The sequence below is a fragment of the Cricetulus griseus genome, chromosome 9, assembly GCF_003668045.3.
Source record: "Cricetulus griseus strain 17A/GY chromosome 9, alternate assembly CriGri-PICRH-1.0, whole genome shotgun sequence".
NCBI lineage: Eukaryota > Metazoa > Chordata > Mammalia > Rodentia > Cricetidae > Cricetulus > Cricetulus griseus.
In genome coordinates this window covers 5,140,826-5,155,874 of record NC_048602.1, presented here as the reverse complement: position 1 = coordinate 5,155,874, position 15,049 = coordinate 5,140,826, and positions in this window count along the sequence as shown.

Genomic DNA, 15,049 nt, shown 5'->3' with positions numbered 1-15,049 from the left:
AGCAGTGTCTCATGTCTGAATGGAGAATAAAAGGCAGAAAGGATAGCCTGTATATCTCGGTATGCAGTCTTCTGGGCAGGCTGGCCTCGAACTCACAGAGGTCTGCCTGCCTCTGCCTCCCGAGTGCTGGGACTAAAGGCATGCACCGCCACCGCCTACCTGGCTGTAGAGTCAGTTCTTGCCTTCCACATTTCCATGGGTCCCAGGATTGACTCTTGTTAGGCTTGCACAGCAAGCTCCTTTACCCATTAATGGGCCCATCTTGTTGGCTCCCTCAGATTTTACTCGTCATTTACAAAGCTGACTGTGCTCCGTGATTCTGGTGACACCGTGGTGACAGAGATGGGCTCAGTCCTCATTGTGGAGGGCTCACAAGTTCAGTGGGGGAGAGGGTGTTTCATGGGGTGGGGATGTTAAACCATAAGCAGCAGGGCTGAGTCCTTTTGGGATAGCCAGAGGTCTGCAGGATGCCTTGGGATGCTGTGGACTATTATTGTAACTGTGTAAAGTTGTGTTAACTGTTTCTGCTGCTTTCTTTAATCACGTAAAGACATATGACGAGTGTTTAGTTAAATAAAATTAATCTGGGTTCAGGAGGCCGAGTCAGCAACTAGCTGACAGGAAGTGGTAGGAACTAAGCGTAGCGAGGGTTCTTTAATGGGGGCTGAGCAGAATGATGCCCCCCCTTTCTTTGGAAGACGTGAGCAACCTCTCTGAGCTAACAGGATTTCACCTCAACCTTTGAATCCTGAGTTATATAGCAGGACCAGAAGACTTCAATGGAAGGTCCCTAAAAGTTGTCGTCTTTTTCACAATCCTACCTGAGACTGACTTTGCCTCAGCTCTGGACCTCATACTCACTCCCACAGCACACCACATCTGTCCTAACCTGTGGGGTGCTCTGGACTCACACTTCCCAATGTTGTGTTTCTTTCTGCACAATGGCTGCTCCTTAAGCAGCTGCTGTTCCAGCTGGCAATTGCAACTACCAGCAGTGGGTCAGCTGCACGGGCCAGGGGGAATTCTTTCCACCTCCTGTCTCGGCCCTCCCTCCACTCCTGCACCTAAGCATGGGAGTTGCAGGCATGCGTAGCCACAGCCACGGCCACAGCCACACTTGGTTTTTTTTCTGCTTGCCAGGACCCAAATCCTGGTCCTCATGTGAGCACAGTGTGTGCTTTTACTGTCACTTGAGCAGTCTCCCAGCCGGTTTCTTTCTTCCTTTCTTTCTTTCTTTCTTTCTTTCTTTCTTTCTTTCTTTCTTTCTTTCTTTCTTTTTGTTTTAAGACACAGTCTCACTATGTAGTCTTGGCTGGACTGGAATTTACTCTGTAGACCAGGCTGGCCTTGAACTCAGAGATCTGACTGTCTCTGCCTCCTAAGTGCTGGGATTAAAAACCTCAACCGTATTATGGAGTGGTCATGTTGGCAGTTTCTTTACTGCATCCACACAATACACGGTAGAATCGTCTTGAGGACACTGCATAGCAGACAAGGAAGGGCAGCAGTGTACAAGAGAAAGGAGAGTAGATGATCCCTAAAATTGTCCTAGCTTACTGCCTAGAAGGAGATCTCAGGTGTTTGCATGAGGGGGGAATGCAGCAGAGCCCTGTCTTAGTTAGGGCTTCTTTTTTCAAATAGGTTTTTCAAGACAGAGTTTCTCTGTGTAGCCCTGGCTGTCCTGGAACTAGCTCTGTAGACAAGGCTGACCTCGAACTCACAAAGATGTCTCTGCCTCCCGAGTGCTGGGATGAAAGGCATGCGCCACCACTACCTGCCTTGGTTAGGGCTGCTATGGTTATGAAGAGACGCCATGACCATATCAACTCTTACAAAGGAAAACATTTCACTGGGGTGGCTTGCTTATAGTTCAGAAATTCAGTCCATTATCATCATGGTGGGACACGATGCTGGCAAAGTTGCTGAGAGTCCTAAATCTTGTAGGCAACAGGAAGTGGTCTGTCTCACTGGGAGTAGCTTGAGCATAGGAGTCCAACCCCAGTGACACACTTCCTCCAATAAGGCCACACCTCCTAATAGTGCCATTCCCTTTGGGGGCCATTTTCCTTCAAACCACTATACCCCCCCCCCCAGAAGGGAGCACAATCTCCGCCCCCCAAGAGGGAACACAGCAGACCTCACAGTCCTCTCAAGCTGGTAATAAAGAGCTAGGGCTGCCGAGAAGCTAAGGCAGCTAGAATTCACAATACAGAAGAACGCAAGACAGGGAGAGAACCCGGAAGTTTGCAGAGGGACTGCCATGAGAGGAGTCCGTGCTGACCTGGGATACAGGTGAGGACACTAGCCCAGGGCGAAGGATCAGCCATCTGGAACCATCTGAGCCCATGAAAGGCTAAGGAAAAGGGGGAGGTTCCACAAGCCAAAGTGGGGGAAAACCCCTTCGGGGGAACTGAGTAGAGAATAAACAAACCAAAAAAAAAAAAAAAAGAAAAGAAAAGAAAAATGAAAGGATATGACTGCTCCTAGGTGTGGTGGAGGAGAAAATTTATCACAGATAAAAGGGAGAGCAGAGCCTGAGGCAGAGACATCGGGAAGAGTCCAGAGTGGACATGACCCTGACGGAGCTGGGCCGTGTTGTGGAACATTCCTTTACACTGTGTGAAGACGTGTCACTATAACTGGTTTAATAGAAAAGCTAAACCGCCAGTAGCTAAGGCAGAAGGCATGCGCAGGACTTCCGGACAGGGAGGACTCCTAGAAGAGTCAGAATCGCCAACCAGTTAGAAAGGAAGTGGCATGGGCACTACAGTCAGTGTAAAGGGAACCAAGCAACAAAAAAGAACATAGATTAAAAGATCCCTATCTTATAGGTTCATTTAATTTATAAGTTTAGTTGTAATTGTATACAATTTATTATATAATTGTACAATAATTATACAATAATTATATATAATTATATAATTATACAATAATTATATAAATTGTAAACAATTTATAAGGCTAGTTAGGAACAAGCCTAAGCTAAGGCCAAGCTTTCATAATTAATAAGTCTCTATGTCATTTTTTTTTTGTGAGCTGATGGCTCAAAGAAAAATCCACCTACAGGGGCCTGTGGGAGACGGGGAGGAGAAGGGGAAAGGGAGAGAGGCGAACCAGGTGCAGTAGCCAAGTGGATCAAAGGTACAAAAGGGAGCAGGTGACCAAAATGTCTGGATTACATAGGGGAGAGCCTCTGGGGGAAGGGCAACCCTGGGTGGAGAGTTGGGATGGAGGGTGGGGTAGGCCAGCCATACCCTGTGACAGCTTGGGGCGGAGGGATTGGGAGAACCTGAAGGCCAGGTCCAATTTGATATGTTAAATAGGGACCTCAGCCATTTGCCATTTGTCCTGGGTTTGAGACTTAACAGAAGACTGGGGATTAGTCCTTGACTAAATAATTCTCATAAATAATAAAAACCAAATAATCCTGACTGGAAAGGAATAGAGACAAGGTCTGGAGGGATCGGGCTGAACCATACCCCAGCATAAAGCTCAAGAATATTTATAGAAGTAAAAAGATCCAAAATCTAACAGGGCAAAAGTAATATTCTCCTTTAATCCCAGTGCTCAAGAGGCAGAGGCAAGTGGATCTCCATGAGTTTGAAGCCAACCTGGTCTACAGAGTGAGTTCCAGGACAGCCAGGGCTACACAGAGGAAACCCTGTCTCAAAAAAACCAACAAAACAGTATTATTCTTTGGCAGCGGTAAAAACACATACATGTAAAGATGTAAGATGTGATTCCCCCTGATTGAGGAAAAATCACTAAGTCAAAAGTGACCCAGGGCTGGGTGTGGTAGTGCCTTTAATCCCAGAGTCAGATGAATCTCTGTGAGTTTGAGGCCAGCCTGATCTACAGAGTTCCAGGACAGCCAGTTCTGTCTGTTACACAGAGAAACTCCATCTTGAAAAACAAACAAAACAAAACCGACCCAGGGCCCATGAGCTAGCTCAGGGGGAAAGGCCTTGTTTTCCTGACAATTTAATTTGCAATTAAAGGGGGGGAAAAAGACAGCTACAAGAGCACAGTACCTGTTGGTCACACCACCAAGTCCAGGACCAGAGCTCCACTTGGTGTCCCGAGGCCCGCCCACCCCCCAACCGAGGCATGGTTCATCCTTGCCTTCATTCGGAGTTTCCATCTGGCACAGCAGAGTGAGTCCATAAAGACCCGTAAAGTCTGCTGTCGGTCGGAGTCTGACACCTCAAGTGTTGGGCAGAGTGGTGTAGGAACAGTGTGATATCATTGCCGTCATTGTCTTTATTTCTGATCTCATTCAGCGTGGCACACCAGACATTAAAGAGCAGGTGTCCTGGTGAGCCCCAAGTTGCAGGCAGGTTAAGTTGCATTGTTCGAGGACTGTGACAGAAGATACAAGAAGAGGTATAACAGGAGGAGAATAAAGAGTCCTACAATGACGGAGGCCAAAGCTGAAACGAAGGTGCGTCTGGAAGCGAGTAGTGCCTTTGCATGCTGGTTCTGTTCCTTGTAGATTAATGTCTGAGTTTCAGGGAGAGGAAAAAAGGGAAAAGATGACCTTTAAGGGGTTCTCAGATAGTGGCTGGAGAGATGGCTTGGTGCTTAAGAGCCCCCACGGCTCTGATAGAAGTTCAGTTCCCAGCACCCATGTCAGGGGCTCACAGCTATCTGTATCCCCAGCCCCAGGGGATCTATCACGTTCTTCTGGACTCCAAAGGTCCCAAACTGGCACAAACGCACACACGATACACATGATAAAATACATATTTCTAAAAGGGTTCTGAGGAGGAGGATGAGGCGGGGAGCTGAACGGATCCAGCGTGGGGCGTGGGAAGCAGGGGTGTCTGGATGGAGAGGGGATGAAGACTGGCATAGTACAGAACGCTACCTTGTAGTAGTAGAGAAACGCTAAGGAACCCAGTGGAAGAAAACAACAGAGGGCCAGCATGGCCGCCAGGCGGTAGTCCGGGATATCTTCCATGGCTCTAGCCCCCGTTTCCTGGTCATTCTGTTTTTCCTCTTTGGCAGGCATAAGTTCAAACACCTGGAATCAAGAGAGCGACTCAGGTCTGAACATGGGTTCTGGATTTGCCATTAATTCACACTTACCTGTTTCTTTAAGAAAAGGTTTGGGGTCTGGAGAGTGTTAAACCTGAAAATTGCAAGGAGAAAGACCAAATGATTACCCAGTTAAAGCAAGTGGTATTAAATACTGGCCAGGAAGACGGACACTGGCTAATCTATCTATACCTGGGATTCCCAGAAAATGGTACAGGATTCATTAACTTATCAGGTGCTCCTAAAGGAAAAACCCACAGGTATGTACTTCCCACCTTGTCCAACTGTGGGCAAGCATACTCCTGGACATACTTCCTGCCTATATAACTCCCAATGTCACCAAGCACATCCAGGGCAGTTGGGGCCACCAACTTTGTTTTCAGAAGTGAAAACATGCGACTTGCTATCTTACATGAACAACAGCCCCCAACACTCCAGGAAGTTATCTGTTCTTTGGGCAAGTGGGGGTTTACAGGTTAACGTTAGCCCTTTCAGGGAGACGGCTCAATGGTCAAGAGCACTGGCTGCTTTCTCAGAGGGCCATGGTTTGATTCCCAGTGCGCCCACGACTTCTTACAATCATCTCAGTTCAAGGGCATCTTGCGCCCTCTTCTGGCCGCTACAGGTACTGCAGGGCACACAGACATACATAAAATAAAAACTAAAGGGGTAAATATTTTTATTTGTGTATGTCTGTGTGTATGTAGGTGCCCAAGGACGGCCAGAAAGGGCCCTGAATGCTCTGAAGCTGATGGTGATTGTTAATCCCACCAATCAAGAATAAGACCACTACCACAGTTTAAAGCCAAAATTGAAGCAAGCTTAAATTAAATACTGGCCAGGTAGATGGGCTCTGGCCAGGTTCATACCCAGGTACCTGGGAAATAGCTCAGAATCACAGTTTTTAGTGGCTTAAGAAGGAAATCCCATAATTCATTGGCAATCAGGGGCAAGCATACATCCTGATGTAAATCCAGCCTGTGAACCTTCTGCCCACATGTGACCAGGTACCTCTGGTGCAAATGAACCAAACAAACTTGTCTAGGGGAGTGAAAACATGTGGCTGCTATCTCCCATAAACAACAGCCTCTAGCACTTCAGGAAGTATCCATCCTTGGGCAAGGGGCTTGTAGATCTGGGGTGTTTTCGTTTCATGGATCTCTTAGGAATAGTAATTGAAACTTAAAATGTAAGTTTGGCTCTCACAGTTGTGAGCTGCCTGACAGGAGTACTGACTGACCTGTAGACCTCCGGAACAGCAGCCAGTGCTCTTAAACAGTGAGCCATCACTCCAGCTCCTGGTACCTCTCTCTCTCTCTCTCTCTCTCTCTCTCTCTTTTGGATTTTTGAGACAGGGTTTCTCTGTGGCTTTGGAGGCTGCCCTGGAGCTCGCTCTTGTAGACCAGGCTGGTCTAGATCTGCCTGCCTCTGCCTCCCGAGTGCTGGAGTACTTCTCTTTTTCACCCTCACGCATTTCTACTTGGCTCCTCCAACACCTTCACGGAGGTGTCCTTTAACATTTTCGCTGGCTCCAACCCCCAGGGTGTCCCCTCTAATATTCATCACTCACCCTAATTTCCTGTCCATCAGAACTCGCCACCTTCTATGATCTGTAATCTCCCTTGGCGTGTAAGCCTTCCTCCTGTGCCTTCAAAATTCCCCCCCATTTCCTTCTTTATAGCTGCTTCAGAGAATAACACTTTGTCCCTTCTACTGTCTCCCAAATGCCTGGTTCTGATGACTTTTCTGTCTAAAATGTCAGTTACAGAGTATTATTCTGAGGTACGTTACATTTGTTTATGCTCTGGAACATCTGCTTAATGAGGTAAAGATGTGTGGCTTTTGTTAGGCTGCATTTGTTTAACTCTGTGAAGCTGTGTTACTCTGCCTATCTAAATCACCTGGTGGTCTAATGAAGAGCTGAGTTGGTGGGGTGGTGGCGGCGCACGCCTTTAGTCCCAGCACTCGGGAGGCAGAGGCAGGAGGAACTCTTTGAGTGACCAGCCTGCTCTACAAGAGCGAGTTCCAGGATAGGCTCCAAAGCCACAGAGAAACCCTGTCTCAAAAAACAAAAACAAACAAACAAAAAGAATAAACCTCCGAGTGTGTATGATTTACTTATGAGCTGGGTGGCGGGTCCCCCAAAAGAACCCAAAGAGCTGAAGAGATAAAAAAACAAAAACAAAACCCAACAACAACTGGTCTTATGTAACATTTTGTTCCCCAAATACTGTCACCAACTCCCCTCCCCCAGCCAAAACTTCTATTTTGCCCTTATAAAACAGTATAAAACAAGGCTCTCTTTGGGCGTGGTAACACATGCCTTTTATCCCAGCACTCAGGAGGGAGGTAAAGACAACCGATCTTGGGAGCTCACTGGCTGGCCAGCCTAGCCAAAATGGCAAGCTTCTGGTTTAGTGAGAGACCCTGACTGAGATGGAGAGCCACCCAGGAAGGAATCTAATGCCTTCCTCTGCATACCTGTGTGTGAGCACCACTCTCCCCTCTCCCACACACAAGCACGAAACGAAACAAAAACCAGATTAAGTCTCACAATCACTTTTATAAAACCTTCACTAGAAATTCTTTGTTCCCTTCTAGAACTCTTGACCACAAGGCTTCCGATGTCTGCTCTGGTGATGTTTTATGATCTAACAAATAAAGCTTGCCTGAAGGTCAGAGTGCAAAGCTAGCCACACTAGTTAGCCATAGAGGCCAGGCAGTAGTGGCGCACACCTTTAAACCCAGCACTTGGGAGGCAGAGGCAGGTAGATCTCAGTGAGTTCGAGGCCAGCCTGGTCTAAAAAAATGAGTTCCAGGACAGCCAGGACCGTTACACAGAGAAACCTTGTCTGGAAAAACTAAAAATAAACGAACGAACGAACAAATGAATGAATAAAAAATAAAAGAGAAGCGGGGCTCACACAACGGTGATCCCAGCACTTGGGAATCTCACGCCTTTAATCTCAGCACTAGGGAGGCAGAGACAGGAACGATACAGATAGGTGAGAGAGGAATCTAAGGCAGGAGACCGGCAGCCTCGCTCCCCTTTTGAACTCCTCCCTGGTCCTTTTAGAATACCTTCCCCCTCAGTGATCCTTTCCTTCCTGTGAACCCCACTCTATCCACTTCCTTAGGGTACCCTCTGTCCCCATTATTCCCCCTTGTTCCTCCCTTATTGACACCCTCAAAAGTTCCCAGTAGGTACCTGGAGTTGACATCCTTGGCCCAGGAAAGCTCGCAGTTACAAGCAACTACGAGAGATTACTATGGCAACCAGGCAGGACCTGCCTCTCAGGCCCAGATTCTGCTTCTATTTGAAGCTTGCTATAATGGAAGTTTAGTTCTGTCTACTTATTGGTCAGCCTGAGAATTCTGGGTTCCACCTTGAGAACAGGTCTGTAAATGGACTTTCTCTTTAACTTCCTTGCTTATTTATAGGTCCCTTCTGGGCAACTAGAAGCTTGGAAAATGAGATTTGAGGCAAGAGCGACGTGGGCCTGGGGGCCTCAGGCTGCACTGAGTGCACTTGAGGGTGTGTGTGTGTGTGTGTGTGTGTGTGTGTGTGTGTGTGTTCCTTGTTCAGGTGTGTGTGTGTGTGTGTGTGTGTTCCTTGTTCAGGTATGTACGTGTGTGTGTGTGTGTGTGTGTGTGTGTGTGTGTTCCTTGTTCAGGTATGTACGTGTGTGTGTGTGTGTGTGTGTGTGTGTGTGTGTGTGTGTGTATTCCTTGTTCAGGTATGTACGTGTGTGTGTGTGTGTGTGTGTATTCCTTGTTCAGGTATGTACATGTGTGTGTGTGTGTGTGTGTGTGTGTGTTCCTTGTTCAGGTATGTACATGTGTGTGTGTGTGTGTGTGTGTTCCTTGTTCAGGTATGTACGTGTGTGTGTGTGTGTGTGTGTGTGTGTGTGTGTTCCTTGTTCAGGTGTGTGTGTGTGTGTGTGTGTGTTCCTTGTTCAGGTATGTACGTGTGTGTGTGTGTGTGTGTGTGTGTGTGTGTGTGTATTCCTTGTTCAGGTATGTACGTGTGTGTGTGTGTGTGTATTCCTTGTTCAGGTATGTACATGTGTGTGTGTGTGTGTGTGTGTGTGTTCCTTGTTCAGGTATGTACATGTGTGTGTGTGTGTGTGTGTGTGTGTATTCCTTGTTCAGGCATGTACGTGTGTGTGTGTGTGTATGTGTGTGTGTGTGTGTATTCCTTGTTCAGGTATGTACGTGTGTGTGTGTGTGTGTGTGTGTGTGTGTGTGTGTTCCTTGTTCAGGTATGTACGTGTGTGTGTGTGTGTGTGTGTGTGTGTGTGTGTGTATTCCTTGTTCAGGCATGTACGTGTGTGTGTGTGTGTGTGTGTGTGTGTGTGTGTGTGTATTCCTTGTTCAGGTATGTACACACACTCAGGACATTTGCCCCTCCCACCCCTGGCCAGTGGTGTCACGTAGCTCAGGTTTGCCTTCAATTTGCTACACAGCTGAAAGTGGGCTTGATCTTCCTGCTGCCGCCCGTGATGCTGGGGATGACACCCAGGGTTTCGTCCAGGCTAGGCAAGCACTCTACCCACAGAGCAACAGCCACAGCCTCTAGTTTGTTTTTTTTGTTTTTTTTTTGGTTTTTCGAGACAGGGTTTCTCTGTGGCTTTGGAGCCTATCCTGGCACTCGCTCTTGTAGACCAGGCTGGTCTCGAACTCACAGAGATCCACCTGCCTCTGCCTCCTGAGTGCTGGGATTAAAGGCGTGCGCCACCAATGCCCGGCTTATTTTTATTTTTACCAGGCAGGATCTCAGAAAAGCCAGGAAGGCTTCAAACTCACCTGAAATCCAAGCTCTTGGGGGGCAGAGTCAGGTGGATCAGGAGTTGGGGGTCAGTGTGGGTAGGCTACTTAAGTTCAAAGTTAACTAGATTCCAGGAGATACCATCACAGAAAAGAAACACAGAAGGGGCTGGGAGATAGGTGGCTTAGTTGATAAAGAGGTCCCCCTTCTTACCTTTGGAAAAGCCTCAGAATCCACTATCTTTTTAGAGTTTTGTTTTTTTTTTTTTTAATACTTGTGTATGGATGTGCATTTGTGTATGTTTGTCTCTGACCGACAGTGTAAACCTCAGGCACGCGCCCCAATGCTCGGCTTTCTTGTGGGTACTGGGGCTTGACCTCAGGTCTTTACTCGTGACCTCCAAACGCTTTACCCACTGAGCCATCTCCCTATGTGCCCCTCCCCCATTTGGTTCATTGGTTGCTTTTTTTGGGAAAGTCTTGGGTAGCCCAGGCTATGCTCCCACTTACTTTGTAGCTAAAAAGCTAGCCTTGAATCCTCTGGCTGCACAAGTGTAAGTTTGGGTCCCCAAAACCATGTGGAAAGCCAGGGTTGTGGTCTGTCTGTAACCTCAGCACCAGGGGACAGGGTAAGTGGATCCTAATGAAGGGACCAGCTCCCCTTTCAGCAGTCATAACAGCCAAACACGTGCTTGTCTGACCTTGTCCTAGACACTAGAAACTCAGATGCCTGCCTCGTGACAAGGAGCCAATCAGAAGTTAGCTGGTGGCGCTATGCTTTACGACCCTGGGTGTACTTTATGGACAAGCGCACAGCAATGACGCAAAGCATAGCAACCATCCTGGAATGGCCTATGGGCCATAACAACCAGTTGGCCAATCAACACAGGGCAAGCCCTCCAAGCCTGGAGGCACACCAATCCTGAGTCTGTGCGTAACCCTAGACACTCCCCTTACGCTGCCCTACAAGATCTCTTGGGAGGCCCTAGGTCTTGTCTTTTCTAGCCATCTGCCATAGCGGGTGGGTGAAAGACCTGAGCTAACATGGGGTTAGCTTGTTAAGTTACAATAAAGCCTCATGCAGTTTGCAGCAAGCTCTCTAATCCGCCTGATGATTGGGGTGACCGTAGTCGTGGCCTGGGACCCCGGATACCTGAGTTTTCCGGGGGTCTAACACTAGGAGCTCACTGGGTCAGTTGCAAGTTCCAGGTTCAGTGAGAAACTTTATCTCCAAAAGCTAAGGTGGAGAACAATGGAGGCAGATGCTCACCTATGTTGACCACTCACAGGCAGGCAAACACATGTAATAGGCACAAAGACACACACACCCCAACACACATGAGGTTAAAAAAAAAAGGTGAAATTGCTGCTAGCTACCAAGAGGTGGCACTGTTGCTCACCTACTGGTCAAAAATCACAGATGACCTGTGACCTGTTTTCTTGTCTGGCACTCCTTAGTTGACTCAAGTTGTATAACCTGTGATGGGGCAAGTCCTTATGTGTATGTTTATCTTATTGGTTGTTGAATACAGTACTGTTGGCCAATAGGGAAGCAAGTTAGGCGGGACTAGGGGTCAAGGAGGCTTCTGGGAAATGTAGTAAAGATAAGGCTTGTGATCCAGGCAGGAAGTGACATAGCAGGCAGACTCAGAATATAAGCAGGGACAAGCAGGAAATCTCTCTCTTCCTCTTCCTCCTCCTCCTTCTCCTCCTCCTCCTCCTCCTCCTCCTCCTCCTCCTCCCTTCTCTGTGGAGTTGCCGTGTGAGCCCGACAAGAGAGGATGCATGCTGCTGACATCCTCTATCAGATAAGTCTTTATAAAATATATAGATTAATAATTATGGTTGATACTTAAGACAGAGATAGCAGATAAGAAATCCTAGTCATTGGCCAGCAGCATTGTACCTAATGTAAGTCTCTCTGTGTTACTTGGGACCTTAATGTGGCGGCGGGCAGAACTCGGGCGACTAGCGGAAAGATTTATCATTACAGACCTGCAATTCTTCATAGTAAAAAAATGGGTGGGGTCTGAAAAATTAATATTCAGAAGTTTGCCTCCTCCTCTTCTCCTCCTCCCCTCCACCTCCCAGACAGGGTTTTTCTGATTAGCCCTGACTGTCCTGGAATTAATTCTGTAGACCAGAAGATTTTATTTATTTTTATGATTGTGTGTCTATATTTATGCCAGTTGTGTGTGCTGTCAATGGAGGCAAGAAGAGGCCATTTGATCTCCTGCAGTTGGAGCTATAGCCAGTTATGAGCCACCTGACATGGCTACTGGGAACTAAACTCTGGTCCTCTGCAAAAGCAGGAAGTGCTCATAAACATTATCTATCTATCTATCTATCTATCTATCTATCTATCTATCTATCTATCTATCATCTATCTACCTATCTATCTATCTGATGGGGGAAGTCCTTCTGTATATATCTTTCTCTTACTGGTTGATGAATGAAACACTGTTGGCCAATAATTCAGGAAGATAGCGGGACTAGGTGATGAGAATTCTGGGAAAGGTGGGCACAGGGAGCCCACCAGAACAGAGTAACAGGTCCAGACCCTTCTCTGGTAAGATAAAATCATGAGGAAATACTTAGATTAATAGAAATGGGTTAAGACAGAGCTAGCCAATAAGAAATCCTAGTCGGAAACACCCCACTCTTCCTTCCCTTTCTGCCGACCTGATCCATAACGAGTTGAGTGACCCTCTGCTCTTACCCAACTCCCGTCCAAAGCCCCATTCACCCCGATCTCCCTGGGCCTGGGCCTGCTTGGGGTAGACACACCCAGGCAGGGAGGAGCTCCCTGAATCTGGAAACACCCCACTCTTCCTTGCTGTTCCGCCGACCTGACCCCTACGGAGGCCTAACTCCTTCAGAGTGAGGAGACTACCAGGAGAGGCAAGACCATCCAGAGCTGCGGACATTGAATTCCTGGCCCCCACACACCACTGGGTCACAAGAGGAGATAGAGAGACTCCACCTGTGCCTACTGGAAGAAGATATGGGAAGAAGACAGAATAAGAACTCACTCAACAACAGAAAGACCAATATGACACCACCAGAATCTAGGGACTCCACACCAGCAAGATCTGAAAAGCCCAACACAGAGCATGAAGAAGAGATGGACCTCAAAAATCATCTCGGCAAGATGATAGAGACTTTTAAAGAGGAAACAAGAAAATCCCTTAAAGAAATAGAAGAAAAAGCAAGCAAAAATTACACGAAATAGAGGAAAAGACAAACCAAAAAATTCAAGAAATAAACAAATCTATTAAAGAATTTAAAGAAACCCAGGAAAAAACAACCAAACAAGTGCAGGAAGCTCTTGAAACAGTTCAAAGCATGAAAGCTGAAATAGACACAATAAAGAAAACACAGAATGAGGCGATGCTGGAAATGGAAAGGCTGGATAAATGATCAGGAACTAAAGACGTGAGTATAACTAATAGAATTCAAGAGACAGAAGAGAGAATCTCAGCTATTGAAGACTCACTAGAGGATATACATTCATCAACCAAAGAAAACCTCAAGTCCAACAAATCCCTAACACAAAATATACAGGAAATATGGGACACCGTGAAAAGACCAAACCTAAGAATAATAGGTGTAGAAGAAGGTGAAGAAACACTGCTCAAAGGTACAGAAAACATATTCAACAAAATCATAGAAGAAAACTTCCCCAACCTACAGAAAGATATGCCTATGAAAGTACAAGAAGCTTACAGGAACACCAAACAGACTGGACCACAAAAAGAAGTCCCCCCGACACATAATAATCAAAACACCAAATCTACAGAATAAAGAGAAAATATTAAGAGCAGCAAAGGAAAAAGGCCAAGTAACATATAAAGGCAAACCAATCAGAATCACACCCGACTTCTCAATGGAAACTCTGAAAGCCAGAAGGTCTTGGATAGATATCCTACAAACACTAAGGGAGCATGGATGTCAACCCAGACTACTGTACCCAGCAAAACTTTCAATCGTTATAGATGGAGAAAAAAGATATTCCATGACAAAAACAGATTTAAACAATACATATCCACAAATCCAGCACTACAGAAGGTTCTGGAAGGAAAACTCCAACCCAATGAACATAACTACACTCATAAAAACACTGGCAGTAGTTAATCTAATTTCACCAAACACAAAAAGAAACAGGAGGGCAAAATCCACACACAATGACACCACCAACAATAAATCCAAAACAAACAAGAACCAACAAACAATGGACATTAATATCCCTAAATGTCAATGGTCTTAACTTACCCATAAAAAGATACAGACTAACAGAATGGACACGAAGACAGAATCCATCCTTCTGCTGTTTACAAGAAACACACCTCAACTTCAAAGACAGGCGTTACCTCAGAGTAAAAGGATGGGAAAAGATTTTCTAATCAAATGGGCCCAAGAAACATGCTGGTGTAGCAATCATAATATCAAGCAAATTAGACTTCAAACTAAAATCAATCAAAAGAGATGAAGAAGGGCATTTCTTACTCATCACAGGAAAAGTCCATCAAGATGAAGTCTCAATCCTGAACATCTATGTCCCAAATACAAAGGCACCCACATTTGTAAAAGAAACATTACTAAAGCTCAAACCACACATAAAACCACACACACTTATAGTAGGAGTCTTCAACACCTCCCTTACGCCACTAGACAGGACCATCAGACAGAAACTTAACAAAGAAACAAAGGATCTGAAAGAAGTTATGACCCAACTGGGGTTAACAGATATCTATAGAACATTCCATGCAAACACAAAAGAATATACCTTCTTCTCAGCGCCACATGGAACCTTCTCTAAAATTGACCACATAGTTGGCAGCAAAGCAAACCTCCACAGATACAAAGGAATTGAAATAACCCCCTGTATCTTGTCAGATCACCATGCTTTAAAGCTAGAATTCAACAGCAATGCGAATTGCAGAAAACCTACATATTCGTGGAAAATGAATAACACCCAATTGCACCATTCCTGGGTTGAGGAAGAAATAAAAAAAGAAATTAAAGACTTCCTAGAATTTAATGAGAATGTAGACACAACATATCCAAACTTATGGGACACTCTGAAAGCAGTGCTAAGAGGGACGTCCATAGCACTAAGTGCTCACATGAAGAAACTGGAGGAAAGTCACATTAGAGAATTGACAGCACAACTGAAAGCTTTAGAGCAAAAAGAAGTAAACTCACCATGGAGGAGTAGACGCCAGGAAATAATCAACCTGAGAGC